The sequence below is a fragment of the Heliangelus exortis genome, chromosome 18, assembly GCF_036169615.1.
Source record: "Heliangelus exortis chromosome 18, bHelExo1.hap1, whole genome shotgun sequence".
Taxonomy (NCBI): domain Eukaryota; kingdom Metazoa; phylum Chordata; class Aves; order Apodiformes; family Trochilidae; genus Heliangelus; species Heliangelus exortis.
Genome location: NC_092439.1, coordinates 12,313,333 through 12,332,209, shown reverse-complemented (window position 1 = coordinate 12,332,209; position 18,877 = coordinate 12,313,333). Strand labels below are relative to the sequence as shown.

General features: G+C 45.2%; 1 long non-coding RNA gene across 1 annotated transcript; it reads right to left on the bottom strand.

Annotated features, from left to right (window-relative positions):
• Positions 1–8,032: 8,032 nt before the first annotated feature.
• On the bottom strand, positions 8,033–11,945 carry LOC139804763 (uncharacterized). The gene is made up of 3 exons (XR_011729525.1): positions 11,605–11,945; positions 8,627–8,825; positions 8,033–8,146 (listed from the first exon to the last, which is right to left on the bottom strand). It is a non-coding gene; the product is annotated as an uncharacterized lncRNA (long non-coding RNA).
• Between the last annotated feature and the right edge of the window lie 6,932 nt (positions 11,946–18,877).

Genomic DNA, 18,877 nt, shown 5'->3' with positions numbered 1-18,877 from the left:
TTTTTTCTTCCATATAGTAAGTAATAGAATGAACCTGGTTATCCAACACTGTTAAGCTTTGCTTTTACAGATTTATATTAAAATCACCTTAGACAGTGATTCTTTGAGCAACCTTAAGTCCTTCCACACCCCCATCCATGACAAAGAGTAGACATGTTTCACAAGAAAATTAATAATGTACTTCTAATATTCATTATAACTCTATAAATTATTTATAGAGTCATTTTTATAAGGCCAGAAAAGATCACTGTGATTGTAATCTGGCTTCTTGTTTGGAACAAGACAGAAGATGTCACTGAACTCACTCATACATATGTATTTTGTATTTTGAAAAACATACATCATCTTGATTTAGCAATCAGAGGTGGTGAAGAATCCACAACAAGCACTGCCAGGTTGTACCAGTGATTGATTACTCTCTGTCATGTAAAGATTACTTTTATCTCCTTATCTGCCAGTGCTGAATGCCTGATGTGCAGAGTCTCTGATAAGAGGTGTCCACAGCAGGATGCTGGGCAGGGACACCTGGGGTGAGTCAAGAGCAAACAGCACCACAGCCTCCAAACCCTGCTTCCCACCCAGCTGAGTTATTGTTGAAAGGCAGACTAGATTAGCCCAGGTTTTGGGCTGAGTCGGGGCAGTTACATTGCTTCTGGTACCCAAAAAAACCACAGGGAAGCAGTTCAAGTGTCTTCCACTGTGTCCCCTCATGCTGCCAATATCCACGGGCTGGACTCAGGTCACATTGGAAATGAGCTCCTCCTGGCACATCAGCAGGAGGCAAGATGGACAACTCAAAAGCCACCCACTGCTGTCCTTCCCAAACTGCAGTCTTTGATGAGGAGACTCCAGACAAAAAAAAAGAAAAAAGAGGTGAGTCCAACTTCCCTCCCCGTGGTTCAAATGCCAGAGGAGACTTCTTCCTCCTCCTCCTCACTCCTCCTCCTCCTCTTACATTCACAGCACACAGACATGGCCACAAAGCAATACTACAGAGTTTGTGCTGCCTGCACCCCCTCCAGCCAAGCCCAGCAGCCCTGACCTAGCAACCATCCTGTGTTCTGTGCTGCTCTGACCTGCTTGGCATCTGCTGCCAGCATCAGCAGCTCCTTTGATGCTTTCTTCCAGGTCACTGCCCTGGCTGGAAAAGCACATTCCCTCCAATCCCAAAACCTTGAGGAAGCCTGATTGAAAACAGACACTGTTAGCATCCTCTGCTGTCACCCTGACCCTCAGCACACAGCAAAGTTGGCAGATCCTTCCCCTCCCAATTCCTGCAATAACAATAAAAAATCAGGTACATTCCCTTCACCATTCAAGAGTGATAAAGCAGCCACTGGAAAAAGCCTTCTTCTCCTCCTCACTTGTGCTGCTCACTGAACATTTGTCTGCTCCCTGCTCATCCTCACTGCTGCCCAAGTAGAGTCCTGTAATGAAAGAAAATCAACTTCTAGTGCTTACTGGAAGAGTAAAAGAAGATTGGGTGAGGTGCCGATCTGATTGCTGCCCTGACTCTGCTTACACCCCTCAAAACTCCTAATAAAGCCCAGTTCACATCTGTTTAGTAGATTACAGCAGCAGAAAATACCTTATACACCCTATAGCAATTTATTGCATTAAGAGGGTTGAGATCAGTTCCTCCTTACCAAAAAAGTGGCAGGAAAACCCTCAAGTGAAACAGCAAAAAATGTCCTCATTGTGCATCTGCAAGAACCAGACTGAAAAATCTTTTGCTCCAGTGCCTGCAGGACTGCAAATGTCACAAGAGCAGCTGAACTACTCACTACACCAGCCAAATGAGCTTGCTTACATGACAAGCAAATACAACATACCATGAAGTTGTGTGTGAGAACTTCTGCTTTTAAGGATAAGGAAGACACTGCAAGGCAGCCAGCTGCCCTACATTTACAGCTGAAGATGTAAAGCTGCCCCACAGGGAGGGAGCTGTATCTAACCTACAAACACAGAAGGAGTTCTAGTCAAATGGACCATGTCTTTTAAAATGGTGAAATGAGCAGCAGCAGCAGCAGCATGGGGACAGGCTTTTCCTCCTGCCATACATCAGGAAATGAGTTCAATATAGTGTAGTGAGGCACTGCTGGCAGGGAAACACATCTCCGAGTAACACCTCAATATGCTGTGCTGCAGGGAAGAAAAGTCACTCTTGGAATGCAGAGGTAATCCAAGTGGGCAGTGAGAGAGATGGCTGCATGGCTGATCTGGGCAGACCAGGTCCTGGAGCCCCATTGCAGGCAGTGAGGCTGTGGCAAAGCCAGTGCTGCTGTGATTTCCCTCAAACCTCACACAAGTAAGCTGCAAACACAGCTCACCACTTGATCATGGATAACTCCCCCAAAAAAAAAACAAACCCAAAACCAACAGGCAAAGACAGTGCACTGTAGGGTTGCGAGGCCATAAAGAGAGGAGAGGAGACAAGCAAAACTTTCCCCAGGTACACTGCTGATAATTGCATCAGCTTGAGGAGAGCATCACACACCCTTGGGACCACATTTTTAACCCCCCCAGACAAAAGCAGCTCTGCTGAGCTCAGTGCAGTGCTGCTTCCCACTGTGCAAGGATCTGTCTGGTGTCATACACCACCCTTGGAAAAAACAGGCTGACAGGTAATTTGCTGAGTCCTGCCCCAAATTCACTGATTGACTCTTCTTGAACAGAACCCTCCCTAACCCTCTGAGGAGCTGCAGGGTCATATGACAGCTGAGAAGCACCTGACCTCTTTTTTCCATTTCTACAGTGGAAAAGGAAAGATGTAAAAGAAAAACTGGAAGTTACCTGCACATTAAAGACAATCCAACCTCCTTGGGCAACCTGTGTCAGTGTCTCACCATGCTCAAACCGAAGAATTTCTTCCCAATATCCAACCTAAATCTCCCATCTTGTAGTTTAAAGCCATTGCCCCTTGTCCTATCACTCCAGGCCCTTGTAAAAAGTCCCTCCCCAGCTTTCCTGTAGCCCCTTCAGGTACTGGAAGGCTGCTCTCAGGTCTCCCTGGAGTTATTTATATTCCATGTGGCAACTTACATATTCCCCAAAACCTGCACTGATCATCTGGCTTTACATAACACTGAAGAACTCTCTAATGGGAAACCAAAATAACAAGTATAATAATCCCTCAGTAGTCCAGCCTGAAAATTATAGGCATATGATATCAGATAGAGTATTTTCCTCAAAAATCCTTCCTAAAAAGTTTGGCTATGTTGGGAAAGCATTTTATATATTACCACTAGAGTATTGGTTCAAAGTTCACACCACTCCTTGTTTTCACAGCCTTATATTTGAGTTCTATAAAGCAGTAACTTAAATCAATACAGTCTTTTAAATGTGTGTGTGTGTCCCTCCCCCCCCAGGTTAGTTCCATATGTGGAGAACAACTTTTTCAGCTTTGTGCCTTGTACTAACACCCCATGTGAAGGCTTATTTTAGCCTGCATACCCACAAATTGCCACATTTTAATGATTTCTTCATCAAAGGAGCAATGCCCATCTGGGCACACTTAGCCAGCCACGTTTCCTCACACACATGAACTGAACCATCTGCTGTGGGGTTTAAGCTAAGATCTTATACCCATCACTTGCAAAAGGTTGAGGGGACACAAATCTTGTTGCCTACATGGAGCACAGGGTGGGTCTGTGCAGTTTGGTCATTTGCTGCTGTCAGCAGAAGTTCACACTACCTGGGGGTGTTGCAGCAGGCTGTGAGGGGTTATAGGTTGCTATCTTGCTGATGAAGCTTTAATAGAAAGCTTTCCCTCCTTTCCTCCTCCCTGTCTCCTTCCTGCATCCCCTTGCCCCTGGAAGGGCCACATTAAAACTGTGAGGGAGGAAACCTCTTGTGTTCAGGGAAACAGAAGTGTACATACACTGATGCTTTGAAAAAAATCAGATTACACTAATGACATGAGTAATGTATAAGCAGAATCATTTTTCTGGCAGAAACACTCCAGGAAGGTCCCAAACACTGGGTGCCCACTCAGATCAAAGTGGCTACAGGAGCCACACTGCCACATGAGGTGCTCTGGAGAGATCCTGTCACCCATCTGTCTGTTGTGACAGTGGGTGTAGAAAACAGGGAGGCTACTTGTTGCCTAGCTCCTGTTTTCTCCCTGGCAGCAATTCCCTGAAGATAATAATGAGCAAACTTAGGCAAGGTTTTGCTTTCCAAGATGGCATTTCCATGGAGACATTCCTGAATGGCTCCAGCTGGTGTCCTGGGTGTGGATTTCAGTTTTGTTTCTAAATGGTATGAAAATTACTGTGATTAAATGCAAATCTTTTAAAAAGCCAAGTCTTTACTCCAAGGTGTGTGGGGCAGGGAGTAGAAGGGATAAGGGAAGTGGACTGGGTTGGGATTTTTTTTGTGATGTCTATTTGTCACGAAGAAATTAGAATTTTATTTTGCTTTCCCAATAAAGCCCCCACCTCTCATTAGTTTTTATCTGTCCCTGCATGCCATGCACCCTGGAAACCAGACTGTAGAGCGTGCAAAAAACCTCCTCTTAAATTCTGTGAAAGAATGAAGTTTGCTGGTGGGGTAAAAACCTCCCTAGTTTTACCCAGTTTGATTTGGAACATGAGGAAGTTGGTGGTCCAGCTGCTGAGGTGCACGTGAAGTCTTCAGATTGGAAAACTCTGAGCTACACCTAAGGTGCCTTCTCCTGGTTCACTTTTGCTCTAGACAATCTTCCCCTCAGAAATCCCAGATTAAATGCCATGTTCTGCTTTCCCTGAAAACAAGTGCCTTACTGTTGCAGAAGCTGCAGAGCATGTGACCAAAAGATGCCATATGGGCCATTTATTAACAATGAAAAATGAATGCACCATTTGTTAGGCTGTAATTAAAACTGAAGAACAATATTCCAGTTTTCATTCCTATTGTTGATCTGGCTGTTTGTATCAGTGAGCATAAACAGGTTCTTGCCTTTTTACTCCTAGGATGAATTCAGAGCACAGCATGTTTACAAATGGATATTGGGAGTAAATATTTCATATAATGGCTTGATAATATTCTGGTATATATTTAAGCACACTCCCAACAGATTCTGACATGTCAATAAGATTATGTTTATGTACTTAAAAGAAATATAAATTTACATCCAATAAAACCAACTGGGATAAAAATAAAATCCCTGCAGTGGGTTTATGTGTTATTATGGATTGCATGAGTTTTAAAGTACTACTGTCATTTGCAAGTCCACATTCTAAACCAACATACTGTAAAAACATTGCACAAAAGCTATTTCTTCACTCACATCCTAATTTAAAAACATTCCCAAATAAATGCTTTTTAGAAGTCTGAAAATCATAGTTTTCTCCCAGATCCATTTCTACAAAGTAGCCAAATTTAACCATTAACAAAGATCACAAGTTTTGTATTTTTAGTTACCTCCTCTTCTGAGATTGTTCCACTTTTCTCCATTTCCACCCCTGAAAGCAAAAGGGCTACAAATGGCCTCATCTTGCATCCACTCCAAGGAAAGAAGAGATGAGGATCTTGGCAAATTTACAAAGCTGGGGGAGGCAACTGGGGTGCAGAGCACCACACTGAATGACTGACACCAGGACAGAGTTATTGCAAATGCCCAAAAATAAAGGAGCAGCCTGTATTTAGCTTTTACACCAATTGCTGTCTTGCAGAAACAGACCAGCACTGTACCACTAACAGGTGTACCTCTCATTTAAACCACAAATAGGAGAATCCACCTCTTCATATATACAGTATCTTCCCTTTTTCCTACTAAAACAACAACAGCCACAGCTTTGCAGATACTTGTCTGACATGAATACAAAAAACTTTCCCAGGAAGGTGAACAGGCACTGAGCTGCTATGTCAGTGCTATGTTTTCCACATGTATTAAAATTCAATCATATCCTGAAAGAAGTCCTACCTGATATTTCACAACAAAATCACAGGGAATCACAAACACATCTACAAAACTAAATAATTCTGTTCTGTGGATACTGCCTCATTCTCCATATATTGGCAGTGCCTGTGATTTCTAGAAGGGATGTTTGAAATCCATGGGGTATGAATGTCAACTTCCCCTGTCCCTCCTTGAAGCCTCAGCCAGCAAGAACAGGAGCAGGAGTAGTGCAGAAACACAGAAGCAAATAAAAAAAATTAGTTTATACTATTTACAAGGCCAACAAAATCAATGCTTAGAAGTCGCAGCACCAAAGTTTGTCAGTGTCACCTGGCAGGGTTATACCAAAGTCATATAAAAACATATTTGCCACATCATTAAGATAATGTTCTGCTTCACCCTCAGATCTGCAGCTGTTAAAGTCCTACAAGACTTCCTGTGCTGCCACTCTCCTTGACATGGGAGCCAGCTCAGCAGGGTTGTTTCCTCCTGCAGCTGAAATACAGCTCAGAATTGCATCAGTAAGGACTCTCCCCCTCCCTGCTTGGACAGAGTGGGGAAATCTCCTGACAACAATGTGCTTGTCTCTCCTCCACCTGCAAAACTAGGCCCTCCTACTCTGACTTCTTCTTGTAGTTCTCAGAACATAACACCAACACCACCACAGCCTGGAAAGGCAGCTGTGGTGCAGGTGATTTTAAGAGGCTATAGCCAGCACCTTCCCATCTGCTTCTGGCTCTGTTAGGAGCCCATTGCATCCCAGTATGGTACTGCAAAGCTATTCCAGCAAAGAATCATAGAATCATAGAATCATAGAATCCTAGGGGTTGGAAGGGACCTGGAAAGATCATCTAGTCCAACCCCCCCTGCCAGAGCAGGGCCCCCTAGAGTACATCGCCTAGGAACGTGTCCAGGGGGGTTTTGAATGTCTCCAGTGAAGGAGACTCCACAACCCCCCTGGGCAGCCTGTCAGGGCAAGTCAGGAAGCTGCTCAGGTTCCTCATGGCCCTTCAGGAGGAAGAGCAAAGAAAAGCATCATTGCCACCAACAGAGTTGTGCTAACCACAGCCCAAGAGCATGGACAGTTCTACTTCAGGTAGTGCTTGGGGACTGTGTGAAGCTTTACCCATCTTGAACTGAATGCTCTGCCTTAGCCCTGAGGATGCTGTAGTGTCCCTGCACTATGCCCAAGGGGGACCTGGTTGCAGAAAACACTGCCACCCCATTCCCCTCCACACCTCTCCTAACAAAGAATGATGAAATATTGGAGAGAGGTATTTTGAACTAGCACAATGATAAGAGGTTGTTTCCCAAAGCTGTCAAAAAGCCACAGTTTCCACCTCCACTCTGGCTCTTAGGGGCACTGCAGGTTGTTACGAGTTGAACTTAAAGTATTTGGTGCTAGTTCTGAAGCAGCAGGGATGCTCTGCTCTCAGGATTAGCTGCATCTTTAAATATTATAGAGCTGTTGCAGTCTAAAAAGCTGCATTCCTTCAATCTGCTCTAGTGCTGCAGGTCAGCCATCAGTTCCTTAGGTAGCAATAGTTTTGGAGGTGCTTCCAGAAATGTTCATCTGGAGAGGTGTTTGCAACTGCTGTAGGTGCAATGCAGCATCCTGCCACTTTGAGCACCACACACTTTGGGGGCTGTATTAAAAGCATTTCTCTTCCTCAGCTCTGCCCTATTTTTGTCCTATTGCAAAGCACAACTTGCAAAGCAATCCATAGCATCAAACTTCACAGAAGTTACCCTTTATTTTTTTTAAGGGCAAGATCCATCAGCAATTTTTAGAAGACTTGAGCAAATTCTAGCAAGGTATTTTGAGTTTCCCCCAGTTAAAGAGTAAAGCCGAAGAAAACGTTTTAAGATCAGCATCTTGCAGCTGTATTTTGTTCTCTCATGGCAAAAACCTTAAAACGGTGTCACACAGCACAGGAAACAATCAGAGGAGACAACAAATGCAGTGTTTTCGTCTTAGATCATTGGCAACAGTTAATTGAGCATTTTGTGACAGCAAGCAATTCACCAAGTACATTTTCACATAATTAAGCAGCAAACAAGACGCGATCTACAGGAGCTGCACGTTTAATTGTGCCAGCTTGTATCACAAAGCACTTATCACATATATCTGTGTGTATATGGCCCCATCGTTATATACTCACTGTGCAGCAAGGCATGGGTGTTACGTTGGTCTCAAAACAATTGCTTTACAGCCTCAGGCAGAGCAACCTTCCTCTCACTCTCATCTCGGGCAAGTCAGTGTTTCTGGAAGGTGGCCAGGCAAGATCAGATTCATCAGCCAATAAAATTGTCTAAAGCTGCCTTTCCACAGGAGACTGTTCCTCTGGCTGCAGACTCAGGAGCAGCCAATAAAGAAGAAAATCAGTATCAGAGTGCAGACGAGCATTTTATTCCATACTAAGTGTCTGCTCTCCAAAAATCCCCCTGCCTGTACACACAGGCACCCTGAAAGGAAACCAACGTGCACTTGATTTGCCTGGATAAAACAGATGCACAGCTATTCTGAACACTGACAAGGGTAAAGAAATCAGTCAAGCAGGTGCCTCACGTGCTGGGAAGCAGTACAGTGACATCCAGAGATGTGGATTCATGCTGCTAGGGGGGGGATCACATCAGACATGACTTTGTATGGGGCAGTGGGAATTCCTGCACAAATAATCCAGCATTCACTTGAGGACAGAGATGTTGTTTGTGTGGGCAGTGTGGAGACCATTGAAATCTTACCTCTATTTTATCTTCCAGAGCTGGGTCTGCTGCTGATGTGTGAAGCCTGGCCACGCGTTCAGCCTGGACTTCATCATCACTTGGAGGAGCCCTTGATTTCACCCTGCCAGTCCTACAGCATCAGCAGAACATCCCAAAACTTCACAGAGGTGGCAGTCAGAGCTGGCTGACATCCAGGGAACCTTAAGTCTTGCCTTTACTAGGACAATAAATTTAAAAAAGTTAATTTTAGTATGTGTTAGTAACCTACAGTTACTACTTACCTACAATAACCTACAGCAAATACTTTACATGCCAAGGCATTTGTTGGAGTTATGCATGTTAGGAGGTCAGGAGAGGCCTTGGGAGGACTTCACTTCTAAATTAAGACAGTGACTTTTTGTCACTGCTCTGAAAATGTGTATTTTGACAGCTGATCAGCCATTTTGCCATGAAATCCTAATAGAGAAAAAGCACAGTTGTCCCTGCACTCTGCTTTGCTCCCATGCTGGTGTTTACCCTTCCTAACTTTTTTGAGGTAAAAACTATTGGATTTGTTCGAGCAGAAGTCTTGCATCAAGGTGCTTGATCTGCAAAGCTCACTTCCCACATGCTCCCAAGGCATCCAGACCAAGGCCCACACTTCCAGCAATATTTACTTCAGTCTCTTGACTCAAGTGAAGAGCCAACACCACCTGATCTTTACCATTAATGTTATGTACCCTCCCCTACTTGGATGAGAGGAAAAAACTGCCTGTAGTACAGACAACCCCTTGGAAAGTAAAGACTTCACAAAAGCTACACTGTGGCTTGAAATGGGAGGGGATTCTTAATCAATATGCAAATGGTGAAGAAAAAAAAAATGTTTTATTTGAATGCTTTTCCCTCTCGAGTGCCATTACCTTTAACCTTCTCTTTTCATACAGATGTATTTTCTCTTATTTATGCAAGACAGTGCTGCCTGTGCTCTGCTTACATGATGATACAGCAACCCTTTGGAGGACCAGAAGCCAAAGATGTTACCCTCACAGCTCTGAAAACTGTGCTACACTGGAGGAGCTGGAAAAGAGGCTCCTAAAGTGCCACAGTGTGCTCAGATCAGGCACAGAGGCACAGCCCAACTCAATTCAACCTCCTAGACTTTGTACTCTGATCTTGGACATGTGCAAGGATTTATCAGCTGGAATTTTCTTTAATGTGAACTGGCACAGACCCATGTGCCACACAGGCTTTTCTTTCAGCTGGGGATCTTCTCCTGTCTTTTGAAAATGTGGGATTTCACTGAAGTCACTGTACACACCCATAGTGCCCACTGAATGGCAGGGAGCCCCCTGAAGGAAATGCTGCCTCAAAGAGGATGTTGGTGCTGGGGAAGGAGGTTTGTCAAGTTATGGCTTAGGAAATCAGTGCCCTGGCTGTAAAGAGGAGCAGGACATGTACTTATGGGAAACAGCCATCCTAAGGGAAACCTGTCAAGCAAGTGACATCTATTAAATGTCATACTTCCCATACCCAGGAGAGTTCAAAGCCAACAGGAGGTTGGGGCCCACACAAAAGAGGGGAATGTCAAGCAGATTACCACAGCAGCCTGCCTCCAGAAATGTCTTGATTTTCATATAGCTGACAAAAGAAAAACCAGTGGCCAGGCAGCTGTCCTGCTATCCCATCCCACTGGCAAGCATTACAGGGTTGACTTATTCTGCAAGTTGTGCACATTGTGCTAGAAACCCAGTAAATACCTACACATTTTCTCTTCCTTTGTACTTGGAGTGCTGTCAAACTGCAGAGAGAGCTGCTAACACAGATTTAGTTTGTCATTCATCTTTAACTTTAGTTTCAGTGCTTAAATGCAGTAAGGGATAGCATTTTCTAAGCTGCTTTCTACACATATTTTAGGTGGTTTTGGCTCTAATTAATTTGGAACAGGGCAGGGAGTTCAGAAATTTTCCTTTTCTCTCACACATCCCTCTGTCCTACTTTACTTTTAAAGTGGTAAGGCCCATTTAGATTAAGGGACTAGGATGAGAAGGGAAAGAAAAAAATAAAATCTAGTGAGCTGAATTAGAGATGAGTGACAGGGAATTCCATGATCACAATCACGTGCTTTGAAGTTTCAATAAACATGAGTGGCCATGCAAATCAGTGAGTCATTACAACAGCTGAAGGGCAAAATCCCTACATTAAAAAAAAATAAAAATAAGCAGAACACTGCTCACCTAGTAAACCTGTTCAAGAGAAGCTTCCATAGCATGCTTGTGCTTTGCCTGGCCATAACTCATTTCTTGAGTACATTGGATGGCATTGACCTTACAACTGGTAGAGCCCAGCAGCGTGTAGGAAGCCCACGACACTTCAAGGAACTGAAACTTATCTTTGTAGTTCTGTTTAAGGCTAAAAACCAGTTAAAACAGTTTAAAACTGTTAAAACAGTTTTGGGCTGATCTATATTGCAAGATCAAAAGCTTCTTCCCTTTTCCCCATCCCTTCCAGCACCTGAGTATGCAGTGGGGTGGCCTCAGTGAGGGGCCTTTTCCTAATCATCTCTTGGTTTTGCATATTTTATGGGCTCTGTATTGAAAGTTGGGTTTTTTTAGCATATTTATATATGGATGACCTCAATGTTTAAAGAGAATGAACTGACTGGGGGGGGAGACAGCTGTTCTATACACAACACCTACTCTGAGCACAAGTGAGAGTAGGGCAGTGTCACTTCCATGGTTTTAGCCTTTCTAGCAAGGAATGATGAAAGACCATGGAAAATAATAAAACAATCAGAAGACCTGAGGCTGTTTTTTCCCCATCTCAAGTCCAAGTAATCCCTGTTTGAGGGTACTGCTCTCTGAGCTCCAGAAATATGGAGAAATCCAAGTACAAAGAACTAAAATATGCACCAGAGAGCAAGCATCAGTCCTGGAGGAGAGAAATGCAACCTGCAGAGAGCAACACAAGATTATTTTCCTGTGCATTGTTTACACCTGTGAGAAGTAAGATCCCCTCACCTGGAGCAGGCAGGTCAGCTGGTGTGACATCCAGTGGCTCTTGTTTTAACAGGAATGGCTGCTTTGGAGCAGGAATGCTTGGAGGGAGAGTACAGCAAAAGAGTAAGTAAGCTCTTGCTCAGCTCAGCTTCTGGTGGCTTCACACAATCCTACTCCTCATGCCCCCTCTGATGACTACCAGGGATGAAGCCAGGTTTGTCAAAGTTTGTGTGTCTGAGCAGCTCTACCAACTCTCTGTAATAAACAACCTTCTGTGTATGGTGTTCTGTGACCTATCATGAAAAACACCCAGCTTATTCATTAACACAGGAAAGGAGACCTGAAGTGATTCACAGCAGGAAAAAAAAAATGTGTCATAATGCTCAGGACTTACTTTGATACAGATGAAACAAGTCTAATAAAGCTTTTAGCCTTTAGTGTTATTTACAGGAAAAAATGATCTTGAACAGACCTGGCAGGTTTGTTTAAAAAAAAAAAAAAAAAAAAAAGGGAAAAAAAATAAGGGACACACCCCCTTCTTTAAATAAGTTTGATACTGCAGTATAGAGTTGATGCCCTTTTGTTAGCATCCTCATTACCATCTGTAATGAATGTAACATCCTAAATATAAATATTTTAAGTAGTAACAGCAGGTGCAGAGGTACAGTTTGGAAGGAGGATGACATCTGGGAAAACTGGGATCAAAAAAAGGCTGGAGTGGGTCAACATGGGCCTCTTGGTTTCCATGGCATTAGGAGCACTGCCCTGCCTGCTTTCACTGTGATCAAACTGCAGCCTGAACCATCACCCCAGCACAGGAAATGCTGCATCAGATTATCCAATGGGAAAGTCTAGGACTAAGCAAGGAGGAAGATCTCCCAGGCTGGGAGCATGCTGGGTTGCAACCCAGTAGGAACTAAGATTATTTTCTAGATCAGTTATCAATTTCTGTCCCACCCTAGGCAGAACCCCCAACTACAAGGGAGAGGCAAACTATAAATAAATGAAAAATTTTAGCAAACAGCTATTTAGCATAAATGCCTTGTCACATCCCATTTTTATGCCTGTTGAAATAAACTTTACTCATGCTTCCTCTGCTGCACATGGACTAAAATATCCTGCATTATTTATCTGCCGTGTCTCAGTGTTTAATTATTCATTACTCCCTCCACCCTCACCCTTTCCCCTTCCACCAGGATCAATCAGCACAATTCACCAACTCCATCTCTTCCTCTCCACCACCTCTCAGGGGTGACCTGGCTATGGGCACTGCTTACTTCTTCCAGAGGAACCAAAATCCTGCATTTTCCCTGACCCTGTTGGTTCAGACCTCGGGAAGGTGCAGGGACCAGCATGGCAACCTCAGCCTCCATGAGGGCTTCTGACAACCTCCTGCTCCTCCAGGAGGCAATGGGGGGAAGCTGGGGAGAGCCAGAGGTACCCCCAGAAAGTGGAGTGTGCCCCAGAACCCTGAGGCAGGGTCCCTGAAGTGGGGTCCCCGAGGTGAGGTCCCCAAAATGAGGTCCCCAAGGTGGGGTCTCTGAGGTGGGGTCCCTGAGATGAGATCCCCAAGGTGAGGTCCCTGAGGTGGGGTCCCTGAGGTAAAGTCTCTGAGGTGGGGTCCCTGAGGTAAGGTCCCCCAGGTGAGGTCCCCAAAATGAGGTTCCCGAGATAAGGGTCTCTAAGGTGGGGTCCCTGAGGTGAGATCCCCAAGGTGAGGTCCCTGAGGTGGGGTCCCTGAGGTAAAGTCTCTGAGGTGAGGTCCCTGAGGTAAGGTCTCTGAGGTGGGGTCTCTGAGGTGAGATCCCCGAGGTGAGGTCTCTGAGGTGGGGCCCCTGAGGTAAGGTCTCTGAGGTGGGGTCCCTGAGGTAAGGTCCCCCAGGTGGGGTCCCCAAAATGAGGTTCCCGAGATAAGGGTCTCTAAGGTGAGATCCCTGAGGTGAGATCCCTGAGGTGAGGTCCCTGAGGTAAGGTCTCTGAGGTGACATCCCCGAGGTGAGATCCCCGAGGTGAGGTCCCTGAGGTAAAGTCTCTGAGGTGAGGTCCCTCAGGTAAGGTCTCTGAGGTGAGATCCCCGAGGTGAGGTCCCTGAGATGAGGTCCCTGAGATGAGGTCCCCGAGGAGCACCTCCTGCCCGCCCCGAGGGCACTCCCGTCTGGGGTGGGATTCTCCGTTTCTCTCGGGGACGTTTTCACCTCATTTCTCCTCAGAGGGAAATGTCAGACGAAGGGCAGGCGCCCTGCCGGCTGACACAAGGGCTGGGGCGAAGGATGAGGAGGGTGAGGAGGATGAGGAGGGCGCAGGTCAGCGCCTCTGAGGGGCAGCGGCTCGCGGCTGCCTCGTGCGGTCCGCAGGCGGTACCGGGCGGTACCACAGCGGTCCCACCACAGGGCACCTCAGAGTCCTGAGAGCTGAGCTGGGGGCACCGCTAGGAAAATATTCTCCAGAAAAAACACCAGATAGGCAGCGAGGGGCGAAGTGTGAGGAACATCTGGAGAGGGGACCCCTCCGGCACTGAGGAGGAGGATGAGGAGGATGAGGAGGATGAGGCAGTGCCATGGTGGGGCTGCAGCCCCCTCAGCCTCACCCTGCACCTCCCCAGGCAGAGGAGTGGGGAAGGAAGGAGCAAAGCTGAGCCTGAGGAAAAGGGAAGGCAGTGTTTGAATTTGTCTTTGTTTCTCACTATCCAAACCGATTTTAAGCAGTAATATGTGGGTTTTCCCTAAGCCTATGAGGGTCATTTTGCCTATGAGGGTAAATGTCTTGAGCCCATAAGGCTTTCTTCCTTTCTCCCTCCCTCTTGTAGGAGAGGCAGGGAGAGCAGATGGGTGGGGTGTCCCTGGGGAGGTGTCCCTGGGGGAGGTGTCCCTGGGGGAGGTGTCCCTGGGGGAGGTGTTCATGGGTGGGGTGTCCATGGGTGGGGTGTCCCTCACCCCCTGGTGCTGTCACTTACCAAGCTGCAGGCCTTCTGCTTGTGCCTTTCTGCCCTGTGAGCTTTACAATTGTCCCTCCACCATTTAATCTTCTTTAGATCTGCTGTCCATGTTTCTGTGGGAAACGTGGGCAGTTTCCCTGTGTGTTCTGCCCTCTCTTGTTCACCTGGGTTTCTCAGCACCTCTCTCCCTCAAGGAATATTCCCTTGGGGTGTTGGGAATGGCTGCTCTCACAGTGTATCCCCTCTCTGCCACTGCTTTCAGTGCAGTCTCATGTATAAACCCATGGAATAAGGTACAACATGCAACACCACAACAGCGTTTTCCATGAGCCAGTGTCTGAAAAGCTGTTCTCAACCACCAGTGCCACAGGAATCTTTCTTTAACTCACTGGATCACACACAGGAACCATGAAGCATCCCTTTGAAGAGCACTTCTCCTGCCAGCCTGGTCCTTCCGAGTCAGCTTCCCAGCATCCAAGTCCATAGGCACAGCCAAACTGAGGAAAAGCATGAAATTATTACTGGCTTCTATACTTTAAGTACCATGATCTCATTGTTTATATTTCATTATTATGTTTATACTTCTGAACAGCCACAAACAGATTTCTGTTCAAACAAACAAACAAACCCTTTCACCCCCTTTTAGTAACAGTGGTTGTGCTGCAGTGTAGAAGTACAAATCTGTTGTCTCCACTCTTCTGGTGGCCCAGCTCCCTCACCTGCACTGCATGGAAACTTCACTTGCAGAATGCCTCAGTCGGCATCACTGTTGAATGCATCAAGTATATAATGTGCTTTTTTAACTTTTAGGGTTTCCCCTTCAGCTTGCATAACATTACACTGCTGATCTCTTCATTTCCTACATGCAAAATTCCATCCCTTTGTTCTGAAACCACACAGCTCTCACCTGCTGCCACAGGGGAATCCAGCTGGGTGCCTTCCACCCTTTGAAATGAGTCCTCCCCACATCCAGCAGAAGGCAGCAGCCCTGTGACAGCCTTCAGGATGCCTGCCTGGTTTGGGGTTACTATTGAAGCAGGGAGGACTGGAAGCTGCAGGCTTCACAACCCCCTCCTTGCCTGTCAGAAATTGAGTTTCCAGGGCAGGGGGATTGCCCAGGGGTAGCAGGATGCTAATCACCACCTTTTCTGTTTGTGTTTACCCCAAATGCCTCTTCCCTCACCTCCAGCCTTTAGCACTGCAAGTCCCCCCCAGCTTGGCCACCCCTCACACCTCCTGCCTGCCACCTCCTGACCCCCACACCTTAACTCACTTTAGAAAGACTTTTCTCAGATTTTTAACCAGTAAATAAACTGTCTGCACCCAAGCAGACTCTGCTTTTGATGGAAAATATGCAGCTTGCTCCTGACTGTGGGCCAAGGAAAGCCATGATTTGATCAGAGTGCTGGCAGATGTGTTAGTGAGCAAGGGAAGCTCACTTTATTTTTAGTGGCTCCTGCCTTTCAATCATGGGAAATGATAATTTTTGACTATGAACATGTTAGAATTTTCCTCACATGCCAGCAAAAGGGAGGCTGATGAGAGCCTTCACACAAATCTCACCCTGCTGTTTGCCTGCTGGTTTCTGGTACAGTCCCAGGTTATTAAGATGTTACATTAGTTACATTAGAATTATCTTATCAGGTAGAAATGCTTTATATTTCCCCCTCTTTGTTGTGTGAAACAAGAAGAGGCTCAACAGCCTCACTTCTGCAAACATTTGCAGTAAAACATGGAGGTTTTCCCCATTACAGCCCCTTAGCTCTGACACAGCTCCTGCTTCCCAGGAAAGCGATGCAGCCCATGACACAGCTGCTGGTGAGGATGTTAATTCATTTTGCCAATCCTTTTTGGGGCATTTCATAGGTGATTTTGTGTATTTGTTAATGCAACCAACATTCCTTGTCCAGGATCTGAATCACAAACTCCTCTGCTTTTATTCCTACTCCACCTGTTTGGCTGAAAGGAGCTACTTTGGAACATTTTGCAAGACTGCCTCTAAATGTTTCACTAAAACTTTGTGGCTAAGAGCACCAGAAAATGGTGGCCCATTGCAATAGCTGCCTATTGGGGTAACCATTGTCCCATTGTCACCAGACTATTGTCTCGTGCCTCACTCAGCTCCTGTGTTCATCTCTGGCCATACCACTGATAGCAAACTCTCATCAGAACTTGCTCCTTTCTTCCTCTGTTCCCAGACTAGAAAGCAGCCAGCTCGACTCCTCCAAAGCCATCCTGCCTTTTTCCAAAATAAACTAAATAGCAAAGTCCTTGAAAGCTGAAACATCTGCTGACTGAAAGACCCAATATTGGGAAAAACTGCAATGTCCTGTTTTCTCTGAGTGCAGAGAGAGCAGCCTCTGCAGACTGCAGTGCTGGTGGTTGTATTTTCACTTGGGCTCTGGCTCTACCTTGTAAAAACACAACATACTGATCATTTTATGTAATAAATTTCAACCATAATCATGTTTCATCTGGAACCAATTGGCCGTATTCCACAGAATAATACTTCCACATACTTCTAATATTTAAAGCTGGTGACTCTAAGAGAGCCTTAAGGCTCTCATTTGGTAACACAGTTTTGCCTTCCTCAGACTGACTTGTAAAAATTTCAGCCTACCCAGCCATGCACACTTTGCAGCAACTTGGCTAGAGGCAAAACATTTTTTAAAAGATACCCAACTGAAATGGAAAGAAGACCTAAATACACATGGTGGATGACTCAGTGCAATGCTCTTCAGGAAGAAGCATATACATCCCACAGCTGCTTAGAATCAGGCCCCAAATCAAATCTTTAAGTCAGATGAGAGAATACTGTGGAAAAATAGCACATCTGGTATCTGTTGACCTTTTTCAACACAAAAATCTCCATACAGGAGAGCTATCAGTATTTTGGTAATTTGACTTCAGTTCTAGATAGCTCTGGTTACCATCTGCAGAGAGTTTAAAGGTATACTGCTGATTGACATCCTTATGTATATTCAGATTACTTCTTTGTCTCACCATCTTCTCACTGTGCCTAATTTTGCTAAAAACAGACAAACAAAAACCAAACAGGCAAACCCCCAAAATTAAAATTAAATGAAAAACAACCACACAGGGCTGTTTGCTCTGACTGTGCCTCCATTCTCTCCCTCACTGACTTGCAGGGGTAGGGGAGCAGGGATAAGGTCATGTTCCACATGAGACTGAAACTGGTGCTTGTGGTGAAATGAGGCAACCAGGTGCCACTAATTACCAGGTAGTGGGCATGAGCTTGTGTTAAGCCCACCTGTGCCTAATTAGGGAGGGCCCCAACTGTGCATGAGCAGGATTAGGGGGCCAATAAAAGGCCCTAATCAGGCACAGGTGGGCTTAACACAAGCTCATGCCCACTACCTGGTAATTAGTGGCACCTGGTTGCCTCATTTCACTACAGGTGCTTTTCTTTGGGTTTCTACTTCAGTCCCCAAATATATTTTAGAAGAAGTAGAAGGAAATATACTCTTATATTCTGATTGAAATAACCAAAATTCATCTTTACTTTAAATTGATTTTTAAAAAATGTCCAACTGATGAAAAAACCTTAAAGAAATTCCAAAAAAAGGGATGTCTTTTCATGTACCATGGAACTGTTCAAATCTTTGGTGGCATTTTTTTTAAAGGCAGTGTTTTATAAAACCTTAAAAAAAGCTCATTTTTAAAATAACAAGTGGCAACATCAACTGTCAAGAGAAGTAACATGACTGGTACTAATGTGCTGGCAGGGAGCTTGACAAATAAAAACATTGATGGTCTCACTGCAGCCAACACTGGGGAAATCTCTTCTGCTGGCATCTCAGTCACATTTTAGATGATCACGTTGAGGAGAAAGTTCAGTAGCTTTACACTTGGCTTACTGTTAAACCACCATGCTTTGAAAGGCCTAACTGATCCTTATAAAGACATTTTTCTCAGTATTTTGGATTCCAAGTGGCCTGGAGAGCTCAGCTCTCCTCCTGCAGGTGCCTGACACCATCAGCATCAGCCAGGGGCTGTCCAGCCCTGCCAGACAAACCCTGCTTGGAGCAGATCTTCCCCAGGACAGAGGCTGAAATATGAGCACGGGAACCTTTAAGTGTTCTTTGTAGGCTGGGTTTATTCCTTATTCAAAGGCAAAAAGGGTTTTAAGCAGCTGGGGAGTTGTAGATACACCTTCCAGGAGATGTCAAGATTTTTCTGAAGCTGCCTCACATGCCCCTCTCTATTATATCTGTGCTTGGAAATACATCTTTATATATATATATATATCTGGATGGATGGATGTATCACTAGAGCTTTGCATTGAAATCTTTCTGTATTTCAGGCTGGAGACTGAAGAAGCCAAAGTAACTCAGAGCA